Below are 19,565 nucleotides of genomic sequence, written 5' to 3'. Positions count from 1 at the left end.
CCTACAAATTGTCCTGAGGCCAGGTTGTTTAATCATGGAGACTGCATTCATACTAAGTGCTGCATATGTCATCTAAATCAGAAATGACCTTAAAATGTTAAAATCGCACTTTGCCAACATTCCTCGATTGGATTCAATCCTGGCCATAATCTTTAGTGCCCATGCCTTCCCTATCTTTTGCCAATGCATTGTTGAACATACACATTTTATATGTAGACTCTATGAAGTGTTGAACATAGAAATGAAATATGTAGACTTTCTGAAGTGTTGAACATCGAAATGAAGTATGTAGAACGGACATTTTTAAGGCCACATTCTTTTCCAGGCATTGACATTATTTCTTGCTCACCACAATTACAGATTATTTAGTCAATCAAATGTATTTACAAAACCACGTTTACATACACTGATGTCACAAAGTGCTTATACAGAAACAAAGCCTAAAACCCTAAAGAGCAAGCAATGCAGACGTAGAATCATAGTGGCTAGGAAAAACTCCCAAGAAAGACAGGAAACTAGGAAGAAACCTAGAGAGGAACCAGGCTCTGAGGGGTGGTCAGTCCTCTTCTGGCTGTGCTGGGTGGAGATTATAACAGTTTATAGGTCCATTAAGGCTAGATCATTTTTCAAGATGTTCAAAGTTCATAGATGATGAGCAGGGGGTCAAATAATAATAATTGACAGTTCAAGAGACAGAAAACATGAGAGGGAGAGAGAGAGAGCGAGAGAAAGAGAGAGAGAGAGGGAGAGAGAGAGGGAGAGAGAGAGAAACAGAGAACATGAGAAAGAGTGAGAGAGAGAGAGAGAGAGAGAGAGAGAGAGAGAGAGAGATGGAGAGAAAGAGAGAGAGAGAGAGAAAGAGAGAGAGAGGGAGAGAGAGAGAGAGAGAGAGAGAGAGAGAGAGAAAAAGAGAGAGAGGGAGATAGAGAGAGGGAGAGGTACAGAGGGTTTGAGAGAGAGTGACAGTTAGAGAGACAGAGAAGTTGAGAGAGGGGGGGAGTATAGAGTATTTCAGAGAGTGTGACAGTGTTTAGAGAGAGAAGGAGAGGTTATGAGACAGAGAAGTTGAGAGAGGGGGGGAGTATAGAGTATTTCAGAGAGTGTGACAGTGTTTAGAGAGAGAAGGAGAGGTTATGAGACAGAGAAGTTGAGAGAGGGGGGGAGTATAGAGTATTTCAGAGAGTGTGACAGTGTTTAGAGAGAGAAGGAGAGGTTATGAGACAGAGAAGTTGAGAGAGGGGGGGAGTATAGAGTATTTCAGAGAGTGTGACAGTGTTTAGAGAGAGAAGGAGAGGTTAAGAGACAGAGAAGTTGAGAGAGGGGGGGAGTATAGAGTATTTCAGAGAGTGTGACCGTGTTTAGAGAGAGAAGGAGAGGTTATGAGACAGAGAAGTTGAGAGAGGGGGGGAGTATAGAGTATTTCAGAGAGTGTGACAGTGTTTAGAGAGAGAAGGAGAGGTTATGAGACAGAGAAGTTGAGAGAGGGGGGGAGTATAGAGTATTTCAGAGAATGTGACAGTGTTTAGAGAGAGAAGGAGAGGTTATGAGACAGAGAAGTTGAGAGAGGGGGGAGTATAGAGTATTTCAGAGAATGTGACAGTGTTTAGAGAGAGAAGGAGAGGTTATGAGACAGAGAAGTTGAGAGAGGGGGGGAGTATAGAGTATTTCAGAGAATGTGACAGTGTTTAGAGAGAGAAGGAGAGGTTATGAGACAGAGAAGTTGAGAGAGGGGGGGAGTATAGAGTATTTCAGAGAGTGTGACAGTGTTTAGAGTGAGAAGGACAGAGACAGATGGAGTATTGGATTGACACCCAGTTCAGCATGTGCAGGTGAGAAAGATATCAAATGAAAGATAAAAATGCCTTGCTGTCAGTGGAGGCTGCTGGGGGAGGACGGCTCATAATAATGGCCGGAACAGAACTAATGGAATGGCATCAGAGCCCGTCCTCCCCAATTAAGGTTCCAACAACCACCTGTGTTTGCTGTATCTAGAACAGATCATTTTCAAGACACGGCTCCTGAAGTAATTTTGACGGTTGCAAAGAAGTTAAATATAGCCGGATAATAAGGGGAACCAATGCAATGTGAGGATGTGTTGAGTGAATGTAGAACTTGACAAAACAGCTGAACACTTCACCTAAGCCTCCGAGTCCTCATTTGGAACCCACTCTGTGTGGCTCACATTTCCTTTGGTCCAGACTCACTCACCTGACAGCAGTCTTAGCAGGGAATATTGGACCCATAAATCTACTCTCAAATGTCGCTGCCTAGTTTTAGGGTTGTCTGCTCAGTGGATCTGAGGGACAGTTTGAAATGTCCAAAATAGGGGAGGGATGTCTAACTAATGGGGTGGGAGGGTTTTGTCTAATGGGGTGGGAGGGTTTTTTGAGGGAGGGTAGTGCATTTTTTCCAGGGGTTTACATTGCCAAATTTACAGATTTGACTATATAATTTCTTCCATATAACCAAATGTCCTTGTCTGCTTGTATGCGCATCACATATCAAGGTGTTGTTGCACTATGCTTTTCTGCGTGTTTACTATACAGTGAACTGCCCTCTATCCATTGTGACAATAGTGGTAGGTGGATAATCTGCCATAGGTTAACTAACAATCATATCACACATAAAATCATTAAAATCTGGATCAATATTCTATATAAATCCCCAAGAACATGGAGGAATAGCTGATGGGCAGCAGAGAGGCCAGGTGCAGCGGAGAGGCCAGGTGCGGCAGAGAGGCCAGGTGCGGCAGAGAGGCCAGGTGCGGCAGAGAGGCCAGGTGCGGCAGAGAGGCCAGGTGCGGCAGAGAGTCCAGGTGCGGCAGAGAGGCCAGGTGCGTCATTGCACATGAAAGAAGATTTAGGACACGCATCACAAAAACCTCCCCTATTAATCTCGTTTAGGCCATACAAGTATAATTTATTATATGTATTATATAACCCTATAACACATTTCTCAAAATATTCAATAAAAACTAAATAAATAGCAATTCATTTACATGAACTATGATTTTTAAACAATTATTTTTGACAAATTGAATGATGTTGTAGGTGGGGTTCGGTTAAATCGCATTGAATCGAATCACTGGAACCAAAATAATAATTTGGGAATCGCTAACAGTAAAAGGGAAAGGTTTAGCTGTAGCCTTCCTTTCGAATCGTGTCACTGCAAAACTCATTTTGTAGAAACTTTAAGATGATTTTGACATTAATAAATGTATGGGACATGACAACTCAATAGATGCTAGTAGTCAGCTTGAAGTAAACAGATCAAATTAAATACAATCAAAATGTCATTTTATTTGTCACATGTGCAGAATAGAACAGGTGTAAACTTGACCGTGAAATGCTTACTCACGAGCCCTTTCCCAACAACGTAAAGTTAAAAAGTAAGAAGAATTAGTTCAATCAAAAAGGAAATAAAATAACAATAACGAGACTTTATACAAGGTGTACAGGTAAGAGCGTCAATGTGCGGAGGAACGAGCTAGTTTAGGTAATTGAGGTAATATGTACATGTAGGTAAGGGTAAGGGAAAAAGTAAAAACAATCAGGATAGATAATTAACAGAGTGTGTAAGTGTGTCTGTGCGTGTGTATGTGTGGCGTCAATATGCATGAATGTGTTTTGTGTGTGTGAGTGTATGTAGTGTGTGTGTATGTGAGTGTATGTGTGTATTGGAGTGTCGGTGTAGTATGAGTGAGTGTATGTGTATGTAGTGTGTGTGTATGTGAGTGTGTGTATGTGTATGTAGTGTGTGTGTATGTGAGTGTGTGTATGTGTATGTAGTGTGTGTGTATGTGAGTGTGTGGGTGTGTATGTGTGTATTGGAGTGTCGGTGTAGTATGAGTGAGTGTATGTAGTGTGTGTGTATGTGTGTATTGGAGTGTCGGTGTAGTATGAGTGAGTGTATGGGTTGAGTCCAGGTCAATGCAAATAGTACAGGTAGATATTCGATTATAAGACTGTTCAGCAGTCTAATGAATTGGGGGTAGAAGCTGTTCAGCAGTCTTATGGCTTGGGGGTAGAAGCTGTTCAGCAGTCTTATGGCTTGGGGGTAGAAGCTGTTCAGCAGTCTAATGAATTGGGGGTAGAAGCTGTTCAACAGTCTAATGACTTGGGGGTAGAAGCTGTTCAGCAGTCTAATGACTTGGAGGTAGAAGCTGTTCAGCAGTCTAATGACTTGGGGGTAGAAGCTGTTCAGCAGTCTAATGACTTGGGGTGGAAGCTGTTCAGCAGTCTAATGACTTGGGGGTAGAAGCTGTTCAGCAGTCTGACTTGGGGGTAGAAGCTGTTCAGCAGTCTGACTTGGGTGTAGAAGCTGTTCAGCAGTCTGGTGGCTTGGGGGTAGAAGCTGTTCAGCAGTCTAATAACTTGGGGGTAGATGCTGTTCAGCAGTCTGACTTGGGTGTAGAAGCTGTTCAGCAGTCTGGTGGCTTGGGGGTAGAAGCTGTTCAGCAGTCTAATGACTTGGGGGTAGATGCTGTTCAGCAGTCTAATGACTTGGGGGTAGAAGCTGTTCAGCAGTCTAATGACTTGGGGGTAAAAGCTGTTCAGCAGTTTAATGACTTGGGGGTAGATGCTGTTCAGCAGTCTAATGACTTGGGGGTAGATGCTGTTCAGCAGTCTAATGACTTGGGGGTAGAAGCTGTTCAGCAGTCTAATGACTTGGGGGTAAAAGCTGTTCAGCAGTTTAATGACTTGGCGGTGGAAGCTGTTCAGCAGTCTAATGACTGTTCAGCAGTCTAATGACTAATGACTGTTCAGCAGTCTAATGAGAGAACAGTCTATGACTTGGTTGACTGGAGTCGTTGACAATTTTTAGGGCCTTTCCTCTGACACTGCCTGGTATAAATGTCCTGGATGGCAGGAAGCTTGGCCCCAGTGATGTACTGGGCCGTACGCACTACCCTCTGTAGTGCCTTGCGGTTGGAGGCCAAGCAGTTACCATACCAAGCGGTGATGCAGCCAGTCAAGATGCTCTCAATGGTGCAGCTGTAGAACTTTTTGAGGATCTAAGGGCCTATGCCAAATCTTTTCAGTCTACTGAGGAGGAAATACTTCTAAAGGTTAAATATAATGTATAGCCTATCGGATCGATAAAATCCACCATGCAATTAAACGTTGACTGCAAAGTAGGACTATCTGGCAGAATGATATCATGATGATTTGGATCAATGGCGTGCACATTTGTTTGGCATGTTTCATGTTTACAGTTTTTAATGTCACATGCACAAGTACAGCGAAATACCTTTCTTGCTATGCTCTAAACCCAACAATGCAGTAATCAATAGCAATGTAGCACTACAAATAACAAGGTAGAAAAAAAACACACAAGATATAAAAATAAGAAATAAGAAGAAAACTACAAATGTGCAGGGATACTGGAGTGATAGAGGTAGATGTGTATAGGGGTAAGGTGACTATATACAGGGTCAGTTACAATACCATATTTACGATGTGCAGGGATACTGGAGTGATAGAGGTAGATGTGTATAGGGGTAAGGTGACTATATACAGGGTCAGTTCCAGTACCATATTAACAATGTGCAGGGATACTGGAGTGATAGAGGTAGATGTGTATAGGGGTAAGGTGACTATATACAGGGTCAGTTCCAGTACCATATTAACAATGTGCAGGGATACTGGAGTGATAGAGGTAGATGTGTATAGGGGTAAGGTGACTATATACAGGGTCAGTTCCAGTACCATATTAACAATGTGCAGGGATACTGGAGTGATAGAGGTAGATGTATATAGGGGTAAGGTGATTATATACAGGGTCAGTACCATATTAACAATGTGCAGGGATACTGGAGTGATAGAGGTAGATGTGTATAGGGGTAAGGTGACTATATACAGGGTCAGTTCCAGTACCATATTAACAATGTGCAGGGATACTGGAGTGATAGAGGTAGATGTGTATAGGGGTAAGGTGACTATATACAGGGTCAGTTCCAGTACCATATTAACAATGTGCAGGGATACTGGAGTGATAGAGGTAGATGTGTATAGGGGTAAGGTGACTATATACAGGGTCAGTACCATATTAACAATGTTCAGGGATACTGCAGTGATAGAGGTAGATGTGTATAGGGGTAAGGTGACTATATACAGGGTCAGTACCATATTAACAATGTTCAGGGATACTGCAGTGATAGAGGTAGATATGTATAGGGGTAAGGTGACTATATACAGGGTCAGTACCATATTAACAATGTTCAGGGATACTGCAGTGATAGAGGTAGATATGTATAGGGGTAAGGTGACTATATACAGGGTCAGTACCATATTAACAATGTTCAGGGATACTGCAGTGATAGAGGTAGATATGTATAGGGGTAAGGTGACTGGGCATCAGGATATATGACAAACAGAGTAGCAGGAGCATATATGATCATTGTACGTGAGTGAGTGTGCGTGTGTGTAGAGTCAGTATAAATGTATTTGGATATTGTGTGTTTATGGAATTGATGGAGTGAGTATTTGTATGTGTGTTGGAGTGTCAGTGTGTGTAGTGTGTAGGGGTCATGTGAGTGTGAATTAGAAAAATAAGAATAAAATACAAGGGTCAACTCAGATAGTCTGTGTAGCTATTTGGTTAGCTATTTGGTTAGCTATTTAGCAGTCTTATGTCATGGCCATAGAAGCTGTTCAGGAGCCTGTTGTTGTCAGACTTGTTGCTCTGGTACAGCTTGCCGTGCGGAAGCAGAGAGAACAGTCTATGGCTTGGGTGGTGGAGTCTTTAACGATTTTCGTGATTTACTGGGCTGCGCACCTCACCCTCTGTAGCGCCATGCAGTGCTATTGCCATACCAAGCAGAGATGTAGCCTAGTGGTACAGCTGTATAACTTTTTGAGGATTTGAGGGCCCATGCCAAACCTTTTCTACCTCCTAAGGGGGAAGAGGAACTGTTGGACCTTTTTCACGACTGTGCGCTTGTGTGTGGGCCATTTTAAGTTCTGAGGGATTTGGACACCCAGGAACTTGAAGCTCTCGACCCGCTCCACTGCAGCCCCATCGATGTGGATGTTGTGAGGTTGTGGTGCCAGGTCACTGACCTCCTCCCTATAAGCTGTCTCATCGTCGCCGGTGAGCAGGCATACTACCATCTTATCATAAGCAAACTTGATGATGATGTTGGAGTTGTGAGAGGCCACACAGTGGTGAACTGTTGTGGTGAACAGAGTTGGTGAACAGAGTACAGGAAGGTACTCAGCACACACCCCTGTGGGGCTCCCGTGTTGAGGGTCCACGTATCAGAGGGGATGTTGCCTACCCTCAACACCTGGGCTCGGCCTGTCAGGAAATCCAGGATCCAGTTTCAGAGGAAGGTGTTCAGTCCCAGAGTCCTTAGCTTGGTGACAAGCTTGGAGGGAACAATAGTGTTGAACACTGAGCTGTAGTTAATGAACAGTATTCTTACATAGGTATTCCTCTTGTCCAGGTGGGTGAGGGCAGTGTGCAGTGCAATTGAGATTGCGTCGTCTATGGATCTGTTGGGGCAGTATGCAAATTGGAGTGTGTCAAGGGTGACTGGTATAATTGAGTTGATGTGTACCATATCCAGACTTTCAAAGCACTTCAAGATTACAGAAGTGAGTGCTACAGGACAGTAGTCATTGTGGCCTGAAGCATTAGAGTTCTTGGGAACAGGAAGGATGGTGGTGATCTTAAAACATGTGGGGATTACAGACTGGGACAAGGAGAGGTTGAAAAATGACAGTGAATATGCCAGCTAGCTGTGTTCAGCACATGTTCTGAGAGCGAGCCCTGGAATACCATCCGGCCAGGTGTTGATCTGATTAAAGACTTTACTCACGTTGGCCTCAGAGAGCGGCCCTCACACCCTGCACAATGTTGTTATTGTCAAAGTGTGCATAAAATGCTAAGAGTTCGCCTGGTAGAGAGGCATCATTGGGCAGATCACGGCTCGGTCTTCCTTTGTCATCTATAATGGACTGTAGCCCCTGCCACATGCGGCGGGCATCAGAGCCTGTGTAATATTATTCCACCTTATTCCTATATTGTCATTTTGCTAGTTTGATGACTCTTCAGAGGTCGTAGTGGGACTTCTTGTACTTGTTCCTGTTTTCAGATACAGCCTCAGGGTTGTCTGTGATAGCCCTGTGTGCCATAGCCCTATCCTTTAGTTTAGAGCCAACCTCTGTGTTAATCCTGGGCTTTTGATTGGACAACGTCGCTGATGCATTTCCTAATGAAACCAATGACGGAGGTGGTTAGCTCGTCGACGTTATAGGCTGAGTCCCAAAACATATTCAAATCAGCGCTAGCAAAGCAGTCCTGTAGCATAATCTCTGATTCTGGTGACCATTTCTTCATGGTCACCAGAAGTCACGGGTAATTCCTGTTTGAGCTTCTGTGTGTAAAAAGGAAGCAGGAGAATGGTAATGATCTGATTTGCCGAATGGTGGACGAGGGAGGGCCTTGTATGCCTTCTTTTGGGTAGAGTAACAAAGTAACATCTTTCTTGTAAGAAATTAAAGAGGATACATTTTGAGAAAATAAAGTAAAAATAAACTACAAATGAATCACAATAGCAAAGCTGGGTCGGAGCTTACAAAACAGTACCTATCCAGTATGGCTCCATCTTATGCAGTACAGAAACCTGGCATAAACACTGCTAGCCTAACACAAATGTACTGTGACTAAAACTCGGCTGGGACATGCTTTCAATGGTGCTCTCCAACACCTGTCACCAATATAGTGGATTAGAGGGGTACCCTGACTTGGACTCAAACCCTCGTCCCATTGTTCCAAAACCTTTATACTGTCACAAAACTCGCTATATCAGCAATGATGAGGACAGCAGGTAGCTTAGCAGTTAAGCCCATTGGGCCACTAACTGAAAGGTTACTGGTTCAAATCCCCAAGCTGACTAGGTGAAAAAAATGTTTATGTGCCCTTGAGCATGGCCCTAATTTATCCTGTAAGTTGTTCTGGATATGAGTGTTTGCTAAAATGTAATGATACTATTCCTACCGAGTGGGTTAACTCTACTGGCATGATGCAAAGAGTGTTTACCTTTCACGCTAGTGACCCGGGTTCACTTCCTTTTCCTTCCGTTTGCTACATTGTTGTCAGAGGTGGGATGGCGGCTGTACTTCCATCGGAATGCAAGGCTTGGATGTGCTAGGGGGCTGAGTAGTCAAAGCACAGGGACGTGCCTTCAAGTACGGAGTGGGCAGTGTGGCAAACTTCGCTATATGAGCCACGTTACAATTCCCAGCAAGTGGGTTAACCCTATTGGCACGATGCGTAGGGTGTTTGTCTTTCACACCTCCGACCTGAGTTGCATTTGCTGCCCCACCGTTCGCTAGCATACCAAAAGGCTCAAAACTCTTGGTGTGGTCGCTAGGTGTAGTACAGTTGTTTAGTATTATCACAAGAGGTACAATTATTATTATATTTTATTATTATATTTTATCCAGTTAATTAGATATGTATGGTCTAAGGGACAATAAAGTGATCCTGCCTTGACAAGCCTATAACACCACTGTCACGACTTCCACCGAAGGTGGCTCCTCTTCCTGTTCTGGCGGCGCTCGGCGGTCGTCGTCACCGGTCTACTAGCTGCCACCGATTCCTTTTCCCTTTTTCTGTTGGTTTTGTTTTTATTGTTTTCACCTGTACCTTGTTTGTGGTTAATTCAGGGCTAGTTAAGCCTTCAGGCCCGCCTGCTTTTGTGCGGGCTTCTTTTCTTTTCTGTCAGGGGAGGTTTGTGTTTTGTTCCATTACGGATTGTTTGGTGTCCCATTTTGTGGTCATTGTGCCTGTTGTTTTTGGCTTGACCATTTTTGGAATAAATCTGTCCTTTTTGGAACCTCTGCTCTCTGCGCCTGACACCAAACCCACCACTCCTAGCTAACGTGACAACCACAATGCAATGATTATTTGCATTATTGTTTTCAAGTGTACCATTCTACTCTAGGCTGTAAACTGCACTGAAAGTGTAATTTAAATAACACAATAACTCATTCCATTTGGATGAGTTCTGGGTCTTCTCTCGACAGATTAAAGGCACAGTACAGGACAGTCTGGCTGTATTTTTACATATGTTACGTGATTACGCTGTCATCATCGTTCTCCCAAGTCGTCCTATGTAGCCACATAGGCCTATGCTCCCAGCAGACCCAGTTATTCAGGAAGGCTTACCGTGTTCTGCCTCCTTTCTGATACGAGCAGCTATTCTTTGACCTAGAACCTAACACTATATACATTAGCATAAATATTTAGAATTTCACTTTTGAAATGTATTACCTTTTATGTGTGGCATAAACACAACCAGTCACAATGTTTAAATCTAGTTCAAATTCGGCTATTTCAAAAGTCTCGTGTAGGGTTTCTGCGTACGTTCAGAGACGCTAATTTCATTCCAGCATCCAAACTGCACACTGGCCCTTTAATGAATGGAAAGAGACATCCGTTACAAAACACAAACATTTAATGACATTCGGAGATTGTCAAGCTAAGGCTTCGATACCGAGAAGGGAGAGATGTCTTTTCTGTTTGTCCAGATTAACGTACTCTATTTGATTGTGGTGTTGAAAACGCAAAACATGGTGATGCGCTCGAAGTTGGTAATCAGTGTTGCTTATTGGTTGTGTGTGGGTGCATTGGCACAGAAACCTGTTGGTGGTAAATCGCTGCATATATTTTATATAATTATAGGTATTACTGTTCTGGTGGAGCTAGGAGTACTCAACCAATAAAACGTGATTTGATTTGACTAACGCCCTGGACCAGAGCAAGATATTGTCCACTTGTTTTTTCACTAAGGAGTCTTGAAGACGTCAGAGCTTCGATATAAGACCAGACCCAGCTCTCCTGGAATAACTGCGGTCTGCACTTGCTGCCTCTGAAATCCCCCCCTCGCATTAGATGCCCTTGACTGGAATGAGTGGAACACACAGTCTTCACACCTCTATGTATGGTCTGGGGCTGACAACTGCACACTGAGGGGGGGGGGGGGGGGCTGCCTGGCAGGCTAGGCCCCTGAAGCCTCTTTTGGTTGGCATTCAGACTACTGGCAATCTTTGGACACACTGCAGGGGAGAGAACATGGTAGTCTCCACTGTCAGAACACAAACCACATTGGCAACATAGGTGCATCTACTGAACATATCGTTCCTACGGCCATCAGTAATGTAGAAGGGTTTTTAGGTGTTCACCCTACACACCGCTTTGTAACCAGGAACGTAGTGATAGGATGCTGCTGGAAATTTACAACACATACTCACAAAACATACACTTGCTTATCATCCAATGTGTGTGATAAGTACTGCGCTTGGGTTTTGTAAATAATATAGAAATACTGTACAAAGAACATTCCCAAGAAAGGGAAAGTGGTGATCTTCAGAACTTCAATGCTGGGGGAGAATAGGACCGTCCAGAGACAGGAGTTAGCACCTTTCCTTATAGACTGCCCAAAAACTCATTTGAGTGTGAAAGCTGTCTCTGCTTCTGGAGTTAAATTATGGAATTGTCATGCTTAGGTCATTATATCAATGTTTTTTCGCCATAGCAACAGCAGGATTCTCTTAGTACTGTAGGGTAGCTTTAATTTTGCTATTCAGATGGACACCACTGGCTTTCAATGGGTTAAGCAACCCTTCGTGTGACACAGTAATGAACAGGAAATGACAGAGCATTAAGAGGAAATTAAATAAATTATGCATTTTTTTTTCTTAAAATACAACTTTAAGCAGGGATGGGCAACTTTGATAGGGGTGGGAGCCACAAAAAATCTGAACTCATCCTGAGGGGCCGCAGTGGCTCGTGGGCCTGCATACCCACATCCATACCCACATATGCAGTCAGAGCCAGCCCAAGCCTTAAAAGGGGCAAGTTTTAGAGTTACCTTCCTTCCTTGTAGGGGTGGCAGGGTAGCCTTGTGGTTAGAGTGTTGGACTAGTAACCAGAAGGTTGCAAGTTCAAACCCCCAAGCTGACAAGGTCTGTCGTTCTGTCGTTCTGAACGACCCACTGTTCCTAGACCGTCATTGAAAATAAGAATTTGTTCTTAACTGACTTGCCTAGTTAAATAAAGGTAATACATGTTTAGAAAAATGATAGAAAAATAGAACGTTTATATACAGTGTGTGCAAATGGCGTAAGGCAATAGATAGGCCATAGAAGCGAAATTATTACAATTTAGCAGATTAACAATGGAGTGATAAATGAGCAGATAATGATGTGCAAGTAGAGATGTGTGCAAAAGAGCAGAAAAGTACAAAAAACAAAATGGGGATGAGGTAGGGTGGGCTATTTACAGATGGACTATGTACAGCTGCAGTGATCGGTTAGCTGATGTTTAAAGTTAGTTAGGGAAATGTAAATCCCCAGCTTCAGCGATTTTTGCAATTCATTCCAGTCACTGGCAGGTCTAAAGAAAATAGCGGATCCGTGTCACATTGAGTGAGTATACCGGAAGGTATATTTAATTTAAAAATAGAAAAGAGATTGAAAATAAATTGAAATATATACAAAAAAAGACAAAAGATAGAAAAAGTAAACAAGAGGACGACAAACCACGTCTGCACTGCTACGTCATCTTGTATGCTTGGGGTCATTGTCCATTTGGAAGACCTGTTTGCGACTAAGCTTTAACTTCCTGACTGATGTCTTGAGATGTTGCTTCAATATATCCACATAACTTTCCTGCCTCATGATGCCATCTATTTTGTGAAGTGCACCAGTCCCTCCTGCAGCAAAGCACCCACACAACATGATGCTGCCACCCCCGTGCTTCATGGTTGGGATGGTGTTCTTCGGCTTGCAAGCCTCCCTCTTTTTCCTCCAAACATAACAATGGTCATTATGGCCAAACAGTTATATTTTTGTTTCATCAGACCAGAGGACATTTCTCCAAAAAGTATGATCTTTGTCCCGATTGTGCAGTTGCAAACCATATTCTGGCTTTTTAATGGCGGTTTTGGAGCAGTGGCTTCTTCCTTACTGAGCGGCCTATCAGGTCAGGTCGATATAGGACTCATTTTTCTGTGGATATAGATACTTTTGTACCTGTTTCCTCCAGCATCTTCACAAGGTCCTTTGCTGTTGTTCTGGGATTGATTTGCACTTTTGCACCAAAATACGTTAATCTCTAGGAGACAGAATGCGTCTCCTTCCTGAGCGGTATGATGGCTGCGTGGTCCCATGGTATTTATACTTGTGTACTATTGTTTGTAAAGATGAACGTGGTACCTTCAGACATTTGGAAATTGCTACCAAGAATGAACCAGACTTGTGGAGGTCTACAATGTTTTTCTGAGGTCTTGGCTGATTTTCCCATGATGTCAAACAAAGAGTCACTGAGTTTGAAGGTAGGCCTTGAACTACATCCACAGGTACACCTCCAATTGACTCAAATTATGTCAATTTGCCTATCAGAAGCTTCTAAAGCCATGACATAATTTCCTAGCTGTTTAAAGGCACAGTCAACTTAGTGTATGTAAACGTCTGACCCACTGGAATTGTGATACTGTGAATTATAAGTGAAATAATCTGTAAATAATTGTGGGAAAAATGACTTGTGTCATGCACAAAGTAGATGTCCTAACCGACTTGCCAAAACTGTAGTTTGTTAACAATAAATTTGTGGAGTGGTTGAAAAACAAGTTTTAATGACTCCAACCTAAGTGTATGTAAACTTCTGACTTCAACTGTACATGTTGGTTTCCATGTTACACCTGCAATGTTAAACATTACAACAGGCTTGAAGTAGTCTCCTTGAACTTGAATATGGAACCCAGAAATTCAAGTACTGGAATAGGTTTACCTTGAAAATCATACTTCCTCAATTTGGTGCTTAAAAAGCCCTTGTAATTATTGTAGCCAATTTATGTTATCCTACTCCTTTATAATTATAAGTGACTTGAATGTAGACATAAATAAAACACTTTTTTGCATTACAATGATTCTGAAACCTTTATTAAAATATGCAAATAAGGCAACATCTCATTAAATATGCACGTTTGCATACCACGCAAATACATTTTTCTGGACACTGGAAAATTCTGGATTCCAGCAGCATACCACCCTACATCCCACTGCTGGCTTGCATCAGAAGCTAAGCAGGGTTGGTCCCTGGATGGGAGACCAGATGCTGCTGGAAGTGGTGTTATATCTATGGTCTAAAAAAACTTTGCCCATTTCCGCAGGGCAGTGATTGGGGACATTGCCCTGTGTAGGATGCAGTCTTTCAGATGGGACATTAAATGGGTGTCCTGATTCTTTGTGGTCACTAAAGATCCCATGGCACTTATTGTAAATGTAAGGGTGTTAACACCTAAATTCCCAATCTGGCCCTCAGATTGATTAAAATGTCACACATTGGCCCCATTATTTATAGAAGGACACATCACATACACCTCTAATCACTATAGTTATTACAATATTTCAAAATATTGTGTTTTTTATGTATCCTTTATTTAACCATTGAAAATAATTTCTTATTGTATTGAAAACATGTAACATAACACACATTCCTTGAACTGTGCGTTACTTTGAACACCATGTGGAGCATCATGGCCAGGCCGCTCTTACCTGAGTATTTCCCTGCCAGATTCAAAGGTGACAGGTCAAACAGGTTGATGCCCGTCTCCTGGCAGATGGCATGGACCGACATCTTCTTTCCCATGCCCGCGGGCCCTGCCAGAAGGATGGCCTTGACCATAGGAGCCTTCTCACGGACCACCTGAGGACCTACAAGCAACATTCAGAACTTGGCTAGAACCTTTAGAACCTTGGAGAAGATAGAATTCAAGCTATATTAGGAAGTATTATTTTAGCAGGTGACCTAAATCATACATTTGATCAGATTGGCAGGCTTAGTGGTAAAAAAAAGGCACATTTAGGGATCCTTCAAAGCAGTGGCAGTCGGTGTCATTTAATAAGATGAGGGAGGACAATTATTATTTTTATGAGCATGGTCTTATTTCTATTACAGCATATTGGATGGCTGTCATTCATATTAGAGCGTTGGGCCAGTAAGCGAAAGGTTGCTGGATCGAATCCCAAGCGCCAAAAAAGTGGATGTGGATTAAGTCATTCCCCCGCACCTCTCTGATTCAGAGGGGTTGGGTTAAATGCGGAAGACACACCTCTCTGATTCAGAGGGGTTGGGTTAAATGTGGAAGACACACCTCTCTGATTCAGAGGGGTTGGGTTAAATGCGGAAGACACACCTCTCTGATTCAGAGGGGTTGGGTTAAATGCGGAAGACACACCTCACTGATTCAGAGGGGTTGGGTTAAATGTGGAAGACACACCTCTCTGATTCAGAGGGGTTGGGTTAAATGCGGAAGACACATTTCATTTGAATACATTCATTTGGAAAACTGACCAGTTTTCCCCATTTCCCTTTTCTTTCCATATTCCATTCACACAGTTCAATGTAACAGTGATCGGTTTAGGCTACAACATGATACTAACATTTTCCCTGTACCCATCATGAGGTTGCTACAACCTAGCCTATGAATTAAAGTTTACAACGTAGGTGCACACAGGTCGCGGCAGTGACAGACAGTGACACATTGCACACTCTTGCCTGCATCTAACTGATATAGGGTGTTATCATTAGCCCAACAGTTGCAAATTAGAGTTTCTATTGTACAAATTCAGGTATGTTTATCTCGTTTCATTTCATTTGCTTCCTTTTATGAAACGTTTTTTTTATACAGAATCGGCGGAATGAATAGTACCTGTGGCACTCCAGGAACAGGGTTGCTTACACCTGCATTATAGTGACTCCACCAGATCAGAGGCAGTAGGGATGACCAGGGATGTTCTCTGTTTAGTGAGTCCACCAGATCAGAGGAGGTAGGGATGACCAGGGATGTTCTCTGTTTAGTGAGTCCACCAGATCAGAGGCAGTAGGGATGACCAGGGATGTTCTCTGTTTAGTGAGTCCACCAGATCAGAGGCAGTAGGGATGACCAGGGATGTTCTCTGTTTAGTGAGTCCACCAGATCAGAGGCAGTAGGGATGACCAGGGATGTTCTCTGTTTAGTGAGTCCACCAGATCAGAGGCAGTAGGGATGACCATGGATGTTCTCTGTTTAGTGAGACCCTCTACCCTCTATTAGTTTATCCTATATTATTTTGCCAAGCACTAGCCAGGTGAGGGCAGTATTTGCACACTTATCAAGCTCAGTCTCTTGTCTACAATACATAACAGCACTTATGATTAATGGCAGTCTGTACAAAATGTGGACAAAATTATTTAACACAGTTCATTTGAAATTGGTATGAAAGGAGAGGTTAGGAAATATACCTTAATTTGGAGGTAAAAGTAGTGCATATCTACAGATCATTAAAATCCTAAAGCCCCTGTCATGTACATTCCATGGGTAAGAGTGAATGGTACATAGCTAAAAGGGAGTAGGGGTGAACAGGACGTTTTGAAAGAGTATGCTCCCAATATGCTCCACACCATCCCCAGGCTATGCCAGTGATGTATAGTCTGGACAAAGCAGTCTCATTCACCTAGCGAGTGTGATAAGCCTATGATGGCAACCCACAGGTCACTGTCCTTGGCCCTCCTTTGCCTCTCCTCATCCCGCTGGATCTCCCTCATGAACTTGGTCCTCCATTGCCTCTCCTCATCCCGCTGGATCTCCCTCATGAACTTGGCCCTCCAACATGGATGATCTTTATGGCTTGCTCCCGGTTCAGGGCCCACACTCCTACAGGCTGGGGGCCCAACACAACATGGGGTACTAAAGGTGGTCCTGTGCGGCTCAGTAGGTAAGCATGGATCTAGCACTTTTGCAATCACAGGCTTTTTTGTGCCCCAGGAGTAGATTTTTAAGAAATAATTATAATTTAGATTTTTAAGTTGAGGCTAAAATAAAAATGTCATTTTTCAAGTATGTTTTTTTGTTCATTTTCTAAAGCATGTTATTTCTGATTTCACTGTTTTGCATTGGCAAAGCAGTTGTCCCACACCCTGACCTTTGATATTCTGCAATATACTTCCACAAGAAACATTTTGATAATTTGAAAATAGTTAATAGACTTGGTTAGAAAGAAAGGGCCAAAATGGAAGACATATAAAGAAGCTCTTTACTCTGCATGAGCACTAAATAGATGTTTTATGAAATACAGTTGTTCCCCGTCATTACCATCACACTGAATAAAATGATCACTTACAGTATTTTTTGACAGTGGAGAACAAGAATATGACATAGAAATCTATTTTTCAAATGTGCCCTGTATAATACAACACAAATATACACATTATACACAAAATATACATATATACAGTACCAATCAAAGTTTTGGACACACCTACTCATTGAAGGGTTTTTCTTAATTATTACTATATTCTAAATTGTAGACTAATAGTGAAGACGTCAAAACTATGAAATAACACATATGCAATCATGTCATAACCAAAAAAAAGTGTTAAACAAATCAAAATATATTTTATATTTGAGATTCTTCAAAGTAGCCACCCTTTGTCTTGATGACAGCTTTGCACACTCTTGTCTTTCTCTCAACCAGTTTCAGCTACTGTACAATGCTTTTGCAACAATATTGAAGAAATTCCCACATGTTGACAGCATTTCCTTCACTCTGCGGTCCAACTCATCCTAAACCATCTGAATTGGGTTGAGGTCGGGTGATTGTGGAGACCAGGTCATCTGATGCAGCACTCCATCAAATGACTCTTCTACAGCCTGGAGATGTGTGGGGTCATTGTCCTGTTGAAAAACAAATAATAGTCCCACTAAGCGCATACCAGCGCTGCAGAATCCTGTAGTAGCCATGCTGGTTAAGTGTGCCTTTTATTCTAAACAAATCACAGTGTCCCTAGCAAAGCACCCCCACACCATCCCACCTCCTCCTCCATGCTTGGGGCGGCAGGGTAGCCTAGTGGTTAGAGCGTTGGACTAGTAACCGGAAGGTTGTGAGTTCAAACCCCTGAGCTGACAAGGCAGTTAACCCACTGTTCCCAGGTCGTCATTGAAAATAAGAATTTGTTCTTGCCTGGTTAAATAAAGGTAAATAAAGGTAAAATAAAATAAAAAAATAAAAAATAAATAAATGCTTCACGGTGGGAACCACACATGCGGAGATCATCCATTCACCTACTCTGTGTCTCACATAGACATGGCGGTTGGAACCAAAAATCTCAAATTTGGACTCATCAGACCAAAGAAGAGATTTCCACTGGTCTAATATCCATTGCTCGTGTTTCTTGGCACAAGCAAGTTTCTTCTTCTTACTGATGTCCTTTAGTAATGGTTTCTTTGCAGCAATTCGACCATGAAGGCCTGATACATGCAGTTTCTTCTGAACAGCTGATGTTGAGATGTGTACGTTACTTGAACTCTGTGAAGCATTTATTTGGGCTAAAATTTCTGAGGCTGGTAACTCTAATGAACTTATGGGTCTTCCTTTCCTGTGGCGGTCATCATGAGAGCCACTTTCATCATAGCGCTTGATGGTTTTTGCGACTGCACTTGAAGAAACTTTAAAAGTTCTTTACATTTTCCGGATTGACTGACCTTCATATCTTAAAGTAATGATGGACTGTCATTTCTCTTTGCTTATTTTAGCTGTTCTTGCCATAATATGGACTTGGTATTTTACCAAATAGGACTATCTTCTGTATACCACCCCTACCTTCTCACAACACAAATTCCGCAAATTAACTTTTAACAAGGCATACCCGTTAATTGAAATGAATTACAGGTGAAGCTGGTTGAGAGAATGCCAAGAATGTGCAACGCTGTCATCAAGGCATAGGGTGGGTACTTTGAAGGATCTCAAATATGAAATATATTTAACACTTTTTTGGTTACTACATGATTCCATATGTGTTATTTCATAGTTTTGATGTCTTCACAATTATTCTACAATGTAGAAAATAGTTTTAAAAAATAAAGAATAACCCTGGAATGAATAGTTGTGTCCAAACTTTTGACCTGTGTCTGTAGATACACACATTAAAAAAAAGAAAAACCAAGTCATGGGAAGCACAAGTAAAACATCACAAATCACCCAGAAAAACAGTTACACAAACGCCTCCACAAAAAAATCCCAAATCAATACTCTAAACTGCCTGAAAGGCACCAGATCATTAAGATGAAATGTATTAACATTTTTGTTCCAGCAATACGGTGCTTTAAAACTAAAAGCAGGTTTACCTAGCTCGGTGGCGACCCTAGGAACCTCAGTAGATAACCAATCCTGTGAACGGGTTAGGCAACTCAGGCATCTATACTTCAAAAGCAAAATTAGATCAGACGGAAGTTCGATAATATCTCCACATACAAGAAAAGTCACTTTGAATATAAAATAAGATTTACCGCTACAACTCCTCTAGATTGTCATATTTTGAAACATCTCACTTTGGTGTGGTTGGAGTTTATAAAAGGATAGCTGATCATATTAATAAAGTAAACCTTATGGTCTGGCCATTAAATCCCCAAAATCCCCCAGTATTGACCCTTGGGGCAGGCCCACATCAAAGCTAAAAGTGGGCGACAGCTCATTGTTCACTCGGGGGAAAAGTTGAACTTGGACAATTCTCAT

This window comes from Oncorhynchus mykiss, chromosome 1 (genome assembly GCF_013265735.2).
Source record: "Oncorhynchus mykiss isolate Arlee chromosome 1, USDA_OmykA_1.1, whole genome shotgun sequence".
Classification (NCBI taxonomy): Eukaryota; Metazoa; Chordata; class Actinopteri; order Salmoniformes; family Salmonidae; genus Oncorhynchus; species Oncorhynchus mykiss.
This window is presented reverse-complemented; position numbering follows the sequence as displayed.